This window comes from Miscanthus floridulus, chromosome 8, assembly GCF_019320115.1.
Source record: "Miscanthus floridulus cultivar M001 chromosome 8, ASM1932011v1, whole genome shotgun sequence".
NCBI classification, from domain to species: Eukaryota; Viridiplantae; Streptophyta; class Magnoliopsida; order Poales; family Poaceae; genus Miscanthus; species Miscanthus floridulus.
This window is the reverse complement of record NC_089587.1, coordinates 102502347-102514978: the sequence shown is the minus strand read 5'-3', so window position 1 is coordinate 102514978 and position 12632 is coordinate 102502347. Positions and strand designations below refer to the sequence as shown.

Genomic DNA, 12632 nt, shown 5'->3' with positions numbered 1-12632 from the left:
CACAATGATTTTTACCGAGGTTCACTTGCTTGTCGGCAAGCTAGTCCTCGTTGTGGCGATCCACTCACTTGGAGGTTCATGCGCTAATTGGCTTCACATGCCAAACCCTCAATAGGGTGCCACACAACCAACACAAGATGAGGATCACATAAGCCACAAGCAATCCACTAGAGTACCTTTTGGCGCTCCGCCAGGGAAAGGTCAAGAACCCCTCACAATCATCATGATCAGAGCCGGAGACAATCACCACCTCCGCTTGACGATCCTCGCCGCTCCAAGCTGTCTAGGTGGTGGCAACCACCAAGAGTAACAAGCGAAATCCGCAGCGAACCACGATCACTAAGTGCCTCTAGATGTAATCACTCAAGCAATGCACTTGGATCACTCCCAATCTCACTATGATGATGAATCAATGATGTAGATGAGTGGGAGTGCTTTGGCTTAGCTCATAAGGTTGCTATGTCAATGAAAATGGCCAAAGATGTGAGCCACAGCCGACCATGGGGCTATAAATAGAGCCCCCATCAAATAGAGCCGATATACCCCTTCACTAGGCAAAACGCGCTCTGATCGGACGCTCCGGTTATACTGACCAGACGCTGGCCCTCAGCGTCCGGTCGCCCGATGGACGCCACGCGTCACCAGCTTCAAATGCTGTTCGTCAGATTTCAACGGCTGTGAAGCTGACCGGACGCTCCGGGAAAACTGACCGGACGCTGAAGCCCCAGCGTCCGGTCGTTTCCAGTAAGCTCCCCGAGGCATGTTTTTTCGACCGGACGCATCCGGTCCACCTTGACCGGACGTAGCCAGCGTCCGGTGCTCAACCCTAGCCACTGTGCCGTCTGACAGCTCGACCGGACGCAGCCTTTCAGCGTCCGGTCGCTGAGTGACCCAGCGTCCGGCCAGTAGACCGACGCCAGCATCATTTCGATCAACTCCATTTCAACTCTAACTTCTTCACCCTTGCTCAAGTGTGCCAACCACCAAGAATTTTGCATCCGGCGCAATAGAGAATAGACATTTCATTTTCCCGAAAGCGCTTTCGGCGCTTTTGGGAAAATGAAATGTCTATTTTCTATTGCGCTGGATGCAAAATTCTTGGCGGGAGGGAGAGAGGGACCCAAACCTATCTCAACCCTACAAACACCTTGTGCACATGTGGTGGCATATTTTCACAAATATTATCAAGGGTGTTAGCACTCCACTAGATCCTAAATGCATATGCAATGAGTTAGAGCATCTAGTGGCACTTTGATAACTGCATTCCGATACGAGTTTCACCCCTCTTAATAGTACGGCTATCAAACCTAAATGTGATCATACTCTCTAAGTGTCTTGATCACCAAAACAAAATAGCTCCTACAAGTTATACCTTTGCCTTGAGCTTTTTGTTTTTCTCTTTCTTCTCTTCAAGTTTAAGCCCTTGATCATCTCCATGCTATCACCATTGTCATGTTATGATCTTCATTTGCTTCTCTACTTGAAGTGTGCTACCTATCTCATGATCACTTGATGAACTAGGTTAGCAATTAGGGTTTCATCAATTCACCAAAACCAAACTAGAGCTTTCAGTGTTGCATCTGGTGCATCGGACCACCTCTGACACTGCTAATGGTCAAATTTTTTTAGCATTGGCCTAGCCATTGGGCAGGCACCAAACCGTCTGTCCGGTGCTACTGTAGCTGTCCGGTGCTCCCGTAAATTTTAGACCAAGTACATAATTGTTGGATCTCTTGTGTGGGCTATATAATAGATGGTGTCATCAGCCTCGACCACTCTCTTAGCACTCCACTGTGGCAGAACTATCTAAAATAACACGTTTTCGAAGGTGCTCGTCTTCCACTAGACACTAAGCACCTCAAAAGGGAGCTACATTGGATAGTTCCATCGAGCACACCCAAAGGGAGAACTCAAAACAATCCATGTTTTACATCTAGAATCCAATAATGAGTACGAGCTTATAATACTTAGTCCATTTCATACAACAAGAGTTCTCGATAATACATTATTACAATATCAAGTTCAGAGTGCGTAATTTAAACAGCAGAATTAAAATAAACATCTAACGATAAGATATAAGGATCTGTCTGTGCCCACCAGAAGAATCCTCCACACAACAACCACTCCTCAAGCTGCACCTGCAATAGGGGTAAATAAACCCTGAGTATACAATGTACTCGCAAGACTTACCCGACTAGTGGGAATAATTTCCCGACTCTAAAGGATATGATAAGCTTTATGGTTTGCTGGGTTTCCTTTTGTGAAAAGCATTACTAGTAGTGAATCCTTATGTATGTGTTTTATTAGCAGTCATGATTAATTCATTAGCTAACCATTCTATATAAGCACCTATTCTACTTTCAAGCAAGAGTTGAGCAATCAGATCCATTCATCCCCTTTCATCTTCCAGTTCTTACTATGGTGCTAGACCATAGCCGAGTCATACAGTATCACATGATGATTTGCAAACCAATGTATCCTAGCCGGGTACCCTGAAACACACGCCCTGCTTGTACCCCAGGCACAAGCAAGACTAACCCACCACTCTCCTATCAAGGTGTCTAGGTCCCCATCCAAACTTGGACTCTAAGCCCCCACTCCTGAATCTTGAACTCAGTGTGGTGCTTAGACCTCCACCATCCCCGCCTCTGATCAATCGGTCCAAAAAGAGCTAGAACCCATGACAAGAGAGCAATGAGCCTTCCCGCTCCCATAAGCAAGTATGTGCTCAGGATAATAAGTCTGTGACCTAACTACCATCCATAGCAATGGATGGTCCTTAATCGACATAGACAGGGAAAATAGTGTAACCAAACTATGCCTTGTTGGCCGTGGGACACAACCTATTACACCCACCAATACCTGTATCATATCCCTATCCGGTCTCCATTTTCTTTCACCATTTTAACATGAGAGTAATAATAATAATCACCTATTATGAGTAACGGCATGTTACTCACGCTACCGATAGCCTAAGCATAGCAGCTACTCAACCTATGCTAGTAGGACTCATAGGTAGGTTTATCTATGCATGTAGTTTTAATATAAATCCTGTAATGTAAATACACATCACATATAACTATTCAGTGATTATTCAAAATAAGGGTTATGCATCGGGGCTTGACTTGGGCAGGCGGATTGTCAGCTATGTCAGTCATCAGTGGTTGTGGGGCTTCCTCCTGTACGAGGACCTCCTCCTCGTACTCCTGCTCTCTAGTGGTCACGAACTCCACCAACTCGTTCTCTACATGCATGCAATGATGATGCAACACTTAGTATTTTAGCAACAGCAACTCTTAAAATAATAATACACTTGCTAAGCTACTAAGCTAGATCTAATGACTAAGATACTAAGCTAATCATTATCTCTACCAAATAGATTTCAAGCTCACCCTATATGTGCTCAACTTTTATAAACCAATATCATGCCATTATTCCTTTAGCCTTAATGGGTATTTAGCTACCTATTAAGTAGCCTATTCTAGGGCTATAAAAATTACAGTGAGCACATAATAATACAATGAAGCTACTATAAAGATTTTAGAGTTTTTGCTATCACCAATCTACCACAAGAATTCCTATAATTATTAATCAAAATAATACTAAGCATCTCAACTATTTTAATGCTCCTTGGCATCCACACAGATATGTATGAACTAACTATACTCACAGGTAGACGATATTTTTGGAAACCCAACAAAAATTAGTTTCATAATTTTTGGACATCTATATCATTTTATATTAATTATCAAAGTTCAGCTCAGAAATAAAAATGAAAAGCTATTTCTATTTTCTACGAAAAAAGATAACCGAATCTAGCCCAACGTGGCCCACGTGAGGCACGGCCCGTGCGTGGATGTGGCCCATGACGAGGAGCCCGTGTGCGCGCTGACATATTAGCAAAAGCGCTCCTAGACTATGAACAAAACAACCTACAGTCCATGTTACTATTTCTAGAGACAGCACCTATGCAAAAAGACCCTTGGACTCTCTCCTCTTTACAATGGCATGGTCCCTGGCCTCCCCCGCACGCTCCGACGCGGCGAGCGGTGGCACTGGCGACAGCGCCGGCCACCCGGGACCCATGCTAACCTAGCTAAGATGTCGAATCTCACCAAGGAGGTCTACACGAGGTGATGGGCGGCGGTTGCATGAGCCAGAACGCCGTAGAAGGACCTCTCCACAACGGCAGTCACCCTACGGCAATGGCGATGGCGTTCTAGTGAGCCACAGCAACAACAAGGTAGTAGCGGTAGCGGGTGAGGAATGAAAACTCACCAGTGACCTAACTGAGGTGCCGACTTGGCCGGAGATGACCCGAGTGAGGCTGGCCACATGCGTGCTACGAGGTGAACGGCGGACCGCAAAGGCACGGCCACATCAGCGGCGAGGAGGTGGCACTAGAGCTGCGACTAGCGTGCGCACGACACAGAGGGGCTCAAGGTGGAACTATTGGTGTAGCCAGTTCGACGCGGGACTAAGTGGGGAGGATTGGCCATGGTGTGGGTGGTGACGGGTCTTAACAGCACAGTGGTAGGGTGAAGCTCCAAAATTAAGGCTCGGCTAAGCCATAATCAAAGCGAGGTGAGGACGGCTAGAGAGGGGACGTGAGGGTAGAGCAGTGGACGTAGCGAATTAATGGAAGGCGTCCTCTTGCGTCTAGGCGCTCTAGCGCGGTGCAGCGGTGGCGACAGCACAGAGGCAGACAGGGGAGAAGTGAGCGGACAGAAGGTGGTGGGGACTCGGTCAGAGGCTCAGCATGTGTGTCCTTGGTGGGACCCGATTAGCATGACCAGGGTGGCCCACGGCCAAGCGCTAGCCGATGGCCACACACTCGCTGCCAACATGGCCCACGCGGCGCAGTGCCATAAATGGCAAGGCGACGGCGACACTACCTCATGTGCGTAGCGTCAAGGCGGGCCAGCAGCGCAGCATGACGATGAGATAGTAGCGGTAGCGGCGTCGACGCGGCGCGGGCGCGGAGGCAGCAGGAGCACCTGCGATAGCCACGGTGGTAGGGGCGGTCGGGTGCAGAGCGGATCGGTGGCCTAGCGGTGCGACCAAGCTGTGGCAAGGCCATGGTGGCCACAGCCAGCCGGTGCGTGCCCACACACGTGCGCATGGCACAACCACGCGGTGATGCGAGTTGGCCACGCGTGGTGACCACGCGCATGGTGCCAGACAGCACAAAGCTGTGACGCGCCCGAATTTTAAAATGTTGATCATGACCAAACCGTTGCTCCTAAACCTAAACCGACTTTACTACACTCAAGATGGCATATGGAACTACTAAATCAAATCATAGCACTACACCACTCCTTAACCCAATCTCTCCAAATAAATTGCTAAACATAGCTGCGTCTAGCTGTCCACAAGCTTAGAAATTTTCTAAGCGTTTGAGCTAATCTTAATTTCATATTGCATTTCTAAGCTACCGAAAATATTACTTATCAATATTCTTTTTCAATACCAAGTATTTCATTGTCATCTACAAAGTTCATATTTCAAACTTCATTTAAGTGTCACATACATGTTCTATAGTATTTTTGTTCAATAAAAATTAGTTTACACCCCTACTTGTTAACTGTACAAATCGTGGAGCAACTTTCGTTTTGCATTTTTGTAGATCGTTTTAGTTGCGATGAATTATCTACTCACTTCACCACATGCATTAACACACAAGTATGATGCTCATGACATGTTTTAGTAAATGATTTAGGGTGTAACACCAAGGGTGTTACATCCACACACTTGTGCACACCTTTTGAGGGCTAAGAAACACACTCCACTCACTTGCATCCTTGATTTCATCATTTGGGTGAGATTTGGAGAGCATTTAGTGAATTGTTTAATGATCTTGCATCTTGTGGCACAAGTTGGGTGAGTTGGGCCGGTCAAGCTCTTGTTACTCTTGGTGATTGTTGTCACCTAGCCGGCCTGGTGATTGGAGTATCATTGAGCGGAAGTTGGTGATTGTTTCCGGCTCTGATTGATCGATTGTGAGGGGTTCTTATGCCTATTCCCCATGGGAGATCACGAAAGGCAACTCTAGTGAATTGCTCATGGCTTGTGGATCCTCTCTCATGTTGATTCTTATGGTGCCCAAGTTGTGAGCTAGGCATGTGATGTTGTCGACGAAATATGGCCAGCAGTCCATCTAGGGGTATGCCCATGATGGTAGATTGTCGGTAGACGGTGCGTGTAATCAGGAACCAGATGGTTACAGAGGCACAAGACACAAGATTTATACAGGTTCGGCCGCCGTATTGGCGTAATACCTGCGTCCTATGTCTTATTATTCTGTATTGATTGAGGTGTAGATGGATCGTCCTCCCTGAGGGGGACCCCTGCCTCTCCTTATATAGTCTGGAGGAGGAGGGTTACAAGTAAAGTATCCTATTTGGTACTATTACAATATCTAGTACAACAAGTAATCTTGCCATGCACACCTCGATCTTACGGGCCGGGCCACCTCAGATGGTGCGGCCCATGTACCATCTTGCGGTACCCGGGAGTATATCCCCCACAGCTAGTCCCCGAGCGCCATGTATTCTGATGCGACACGCCATTTTAACCTTCTCCGAACAGTGAGGCTTGAGTTCTTGACATCTCCGACCACCGTTGTCACCGGAGAAGTAGGTTGTCCGAAGAATATATGGTGCTCTTAAGAAGAAAGAAAAAATATTTCCGTCCTGGGAAGTGTGCCTACTTGGGTTTCTGTGAAGAAACGAAAGGGTGTCTTGAAGCATAGCGTCTTTGATCATCAGAGGCGTAGGGGTCGAAAAACAAGCACATTCACCGCAAGGTGAAGTGTGCCCACTTAGTCCCCGAGCCTGGTAGTAGGTGACGTAGGCACGTGGTGCCAGGGTCTAAAAAGATTTTCCAGTTAAGTTGAGAATCCAATCGTCGTACAGGCGATACGAGCTGCACCGGCAGGTGCATCGTACCGATGTAGTCCCCGAGCTTGCTGGAAGGTGAGGTATGAGCCTTGTAGCAAGGTCTAAGTGAGAAAAAATATCCCAACTGTATGCGAGTCGTCAGTCGCATGTAGTCGAGACGCGAAGGCCTCGAGCCGTGGTCGGAGAGTGGTCGAGGCAGTCCCCGAGCATAGGTCGAGGAGCGAGCAACGAAGTCCCCGAGCTGTGGTCGGAGAGTGATCGAGGCAGTCCCCGTGCGTAGGTCGAGAAGCGAGCGACGAAGTCCCCGAGCTATGGTCGGAGAGTGATCGAGGCAGTCCCCGAGCGTAGGTCAAGAAGCGAGCGACGAAGTCCCCGAGCATAGCTCAAAATTCCTGTAGAATGGTAGTACATGATGAACAAAATAATAAATTATGGAGAAAAAAATCGGCGGTGAAGAAATAGCGTATGACGCTCAACAGTCATTTGCAAATGAGCATGATGTGATAAAGCAGTTGGTGCTTTGTAAACATCAGTGTTAATATGAAGTTTATGTTTATACTTAATATAAACTGCCCGACCAGTTAGTATGTAGCTGAGTCTTCAGCCTTGGCTAGCCCATTAACCATAACGCGGGGTGCAGAGCCCGTGCACGTGTAGGAAGAACAAAGCGTCGCTAAGGAGCCACTGCCGACCACCCATAACGTAGAGGGCAGACGCTCGTGCACGTGTAGGGAGGAGCCAGAGATAGGGCCATTTCTGGAGACATCGAGCATCAACATGACTGGTCGAGGATTTGCATTAAGTATAGCTGTATGTTATATTTAAGATTGTATACATGGACAAACGTTATTTGAAGAATAATCATGACGAGGACGTTTGTGGAGAAACGTCGTAATGAAAAATTATATTAAATATAAATATTAGAAGTGTACTTATCTTTGGATAGAAATCTGGTCGACGATGATGAAGTTGTCTGGTCCTCGAGCTTTCCGACCTGTCGTCATGACGGTGGTCACGGTTGTTGTAGCGCCGTTCTTCGCGGTGATCATCATTGCGATTTGGTCTGGTGGTCAACGTGGTCGGAGCTCGACGGAGCCGCTTGGGACATGGTCGACATGAGCTCGGTGGAGCCGCTTGGGACGTGGTCGACGTGAGCTCGGTGGAGCCGCTCGGGACGTGGTCGACCTGGTCCATGGTCGACGTGGTCGGAGCTCGGTGTAGCCATTTGGGACGTGGTCGATGTGGTCCATGGTCGACGTGAGCTCAGCGGAGCCGCTCGGGACGTGGTCGACGTGGTCCGTGGTCGACATGACATTGGCAGAGCCACTCGGGATGTGGTCGACGTGGTCCATGGTCGACATGAGCTCGGACGGCTTGCTCAATCGGCGCACTTGGCTCGACATGGCTCGCTCAGTGGCTTGATGGCTCTCGACGTGGCTCGCCGAATAGCTTGTATGGCTCACGTAGTTGCTTGGTTCTGGCTCGTTGTCTTGGCGTGGTCGAAAAAAGGCTCGAACGAGCAGGCAAGGGAGTTTATCCCGTACAGACGAGTCTCATACAAACACGTACTAGCAGTACCTTGCTAATCATCTTGCATGTAAGATGTACGTCATTCTTGCTTATTGGCTTGTTGAATCTTCTTCTGTTCGGATTGAAATCTTCATGCATGCATGATCGAACCGTACAGGAATAGGAGTCCGTCACTTGCACGAACACCGTGAGGCCAAAGACGGGTGCGCTGATTTGGCTGTCCACCATGAAGTGGCCACGAGATCCGAAGCCATGCTGCTGATCGTTGACGCAGTAACCATCGGTCCACCGTGGACATGTGCGTGTGGTGTCAAGTTTCGTCTCCTCGTGCAGCCACGTGTGACATGAAAAAAAAACGCTCGCCGCCGAGCGATGAAGATGAATCAGATCGCGGATGAGAGAGATGGGTTGGCACATGCAAAAACAATTAATCTGTATTAGATATTCGAAGAACAGATTGATCTAATCAACAACGTTGCTAAGAACGACTCACCCGATTTTTAGCAGATGTTAAGAGAAATTTCCCATCTGGCTTGCCAAAGGATCAGCACGCACGACCCCTAAAGGGGACCCCTACCTGGCGCGCCACTGTCAACGAAATATGGTCGGCAGTCCATTTAGGGGTATGCCCATGATGGTAGATTATCGGTAGACGGTGCGTGTAATCAGGAACCAGATGGTTACATAGGCATAAGACACAAGATTTATACAGGTTCGGCTGCCGTGTTGGCGTAATACCTACGTCCTATGTCTCATTATTCCGTATTGATTGAGGTGTAGATGGATCGTCCTCCCTGAGGGGGACCCCTGCCTCTCCTTATATAGTCTGGAGGAGGAGGGTTACAAGTAAAGTATCCTATTTGGTACTATTACAATATCTAGTACAGCAAGTAATCTTGCCATGCACGCCTCGATCTTACGGGCCGGGCCACCTCGGATGGTGCGGCCCATGTATCATCTTGTGGTACCCGAGGGTATATCCCCCACAGATGTCTATTAGCGTGTGGCTCACCAAGTGAGTGTATCGCCACAACATGGAGTAGGTTGCCAGCAAGCAACCGAACCACGGGGATAAATCTTATATCATCTTGGTATTCAATTGATTGATTTTATCTCTTGTCGGTTCAGTATAAAGCTCTATCTCTTGCACATTCAATTTCTAGTATAATTGTGTAAAGCTTGTTTGCTTGCTTGATTAGCTAGTTGTGTAGCATAGTTGTAATTAGTTGCTTAGCTAGCTCTCTAATGTATAAATAGTTGCTAGATTGTTTGATTGTGTGAAAATCAACCTTACATATCATAGCAACTAGCATTGATAGGTGGCTTGCTTGGCATGTAATAGATCTAGAGCAATTTGCTTATATGACCATCTTATTGTCTAACAAATTGGCTCCAGTGTCTTTGTGGAAATTTTAATTAGGCTATTCACCTCCCTCTAGCTATTTAGATCCTTTCAACCAAGAACTGCCTAGTGGACCTCATGCAGCCTCACCCCTTGCCGCCTCCTGGGGCTCGTGTGGCACCTCAGCCTGCAGCACCGCCCGAACCTCGCGCGGACCTCGCACGGCCGTCACTTGCAGCGGCCCCATGGCCTCGCCCAACACTGCCGCCCCACATCGGGCCAAAGAAAGCATATGTCCAACAGGATGAGGAGAGAAAAGCAACCGAGAGAATAGGAAAGAGAAGGGGTGAAGGATTGGCTTGTTGCGTTGGGAAACATGGTTTCCATAGGTGATGTCTTGTGACATAGAAACTAGGTAGTTTCTACATTGCAAATGCCCTTATGGTCTCATTCTGAGAAGTGGGAAGCACTGAAGTGAGTTTTTCTATAATGTCCAAGGTCTTTCTTCTTACTCCCTCTATTCTAAATTATAAGAAGTTTTGACATTTCTAGATACATGGTTTTTATTATGTATTTAGACATAACTTATATCTAGGTGTGTAAGAAAAAGCTAGGAATCTAGAAAATCCAAAACGTTTTATAATTTGGAAAAAGGTGTTCAGAACAAGCTGTTTCTGTCACTAATAACCTTGCACAGAAACGCAGAGCAACGGAGATCATCTTAGGCCCCGCTTAGATTTTTGGAATTGAATTCATTTTAATAATCATAATTTAGACACATATTAATTAAGCTAATATAGTTGTATATGGAATATATTTGTATATTATTGTGGGCTAAACGAAAGATATACTTATGTGTTCTATTTCTACCGTAGGAGAGTGAGTTGAAGAGCGTTTTATAAGTTACACAGTAGAAATATACTATAGTGATCTATAGAATCAATTTCTATCTTTCACCCTATAAATTTAAGATAGACTTATATGTCAAAGTTAGAATGTTATGAAATGTTTAATTCTAAATCAAATAACCTAATTTATTAAATAGTTTCTAATTTCCCCATCATAATGAAAAGATCCAAACGACCCAAAACGGCCCTCAAGGAGAGCCCTAGTCTCCGCCTCCACCTCAAAATCCGTCCTCAAAAGGAGCCGGATTCAGTAACTTTGCTCTGTAGCGTCACGTTGTAACTTTCCGTTGATCTGGTGCCTCCATTCAACATCCAACGCACTAGTCATTTTAAGCATAAACAATTACCAAAGTTGGCCATTTCAGCCTGGGCAACTGCGCTAGGCTCTCGCGCGTAGCGTGCTGGCGGCGGCAGAGCGCGGAGGTGACGATGTCGATGCGGAATAGCATGGCAGGCGTCGTTGGCGCCCTCGCGAGTTCCCAACCCGTGCGTTCGCCGGTGCCCGGATCCTAGCCGAGCTGACTTTCTAACGCAAGCGCACATGGCCGCGCCGCCGCCGCCGCTGCCCGTGACGCGCGCCGCCGCTCCTCACCCCCAGCAGCAGCAGCAGGGTCACGGCGGCGCGGGCGCAGAGGTGCGGAGGGCGGCCAAGGTGCTGCTGTTCCTGGCGGCCGTCGCGCTCCCGGGCCTCGTGCTGTAGCACCGCGCCGTCGTGGCGCCAGGGGACCTGCGCTTGGCTGTATTAACGTGAGCGGGCTGTATTAATTAATCTGCCTTCAAAGCCTAGTGCTAGGATAGGAAGGTGTACCATCACCACTATCATTATTCCAGCTGTAACTTACGTTTAGTGACACTATATAATGAGAAGACAGGGCACTGCATTATTCACGGCAAAAATTCTTCCAGCTCCTCCTCCTCGCTCTCCGACGACTTCGACTTCGTCATGGACCCCGACGAGGCGCGTGCCGCCTCGTCGTCGTCGACCTCAACCGCCCCCGCCCCCGCGACGGGCCCTTCGACGTCGCCGTCTCCGTGCTCCAGCAGCACGGCCACGGCCACCGCCGCCCCGGCCACGGCCTCGGCGGAGGAGGGGAGCCTCCCGCCACGGCCGCCTCCATCGCCGCGCTGCCCACGGTCGAGGTGGCCGAGCCCGCCGCCGTCTGCGCCATCTGCAAGGACGACCTGCCCCTCACCTCCGAGGCTTGGAAGCTCCCCTGCGCCCACCTCTACCACTCCTTCTGCATCGTCACCTGGCTCAAGATGCACAACTCCTGCCCCGTCTGCCGCTTCTGCATTCCCTCCGCCGACGACCCCTCGTCTGCCGCTTCCGCATCCCCTCCGCCTACGACCCCGAGGACGAGGCCGCACCGTCGGAGCAGGACCCGCCACCCACCCTGATCACCATCCCGCTTCACTACCACCACCCACCGCCGCGTCCGCGTCGGCAGCTATGCGACGCTGGCGGCTTGGCGTCGCCCACGCAGCTCGCACAGGCTATTACCGGGGAATGGGGATGGAGCTGGTGGACCTGCCAATGGCGGCGCGAGACTGTGTCGTCTGAGTGGCCTCCACACCCCGAGTCAGATACAGCCATGTCGGAGGCACGCGAGGGGGATCCCTTTTTTGATTGAGCCAGAGGTTCCAGTCAGGTTTAGGTCCTGTTACATTCTTTTTTTTTTTCTTTCTATATGGTCGTGTATTGTCTGCTAGTTGATCAGGATATGCTTCACTTGCTGATTTTCTTCTGTTAGAATTTGAATAATCAATTGTCCAAATCTGGATTCTCTGGGCACTGCAAAATCAATGTTTGTCAATAAGATATTTAGGTGCTTTCTGCTGTTAATTACATGAGCCTTGTTTCACATGTGTTATCAAAGACTATGCGCAGCTATAAGCATTCCTACAGAATTGATGTTACTTTATGTTGATCTGGCTGAGTGTTCTTAATTGAAT

At 48.5% G+C, this 12632-nt stretch overlaps 1 pseudogene; it reads left to right on the top strand.

The window, feature by feature from the left end:
* Nucleotides 1–11220: 11220 nt before the first annotated feature.
* LOC136469655 (E3 ubiquitin-protein ligase RDUF1-like) lies at nt 11221–12310 on the top strand (annotated as a pseudogene).
* The last annotated feature ends 322 nt before the right edge of the window (nt 12311–12632 follow it).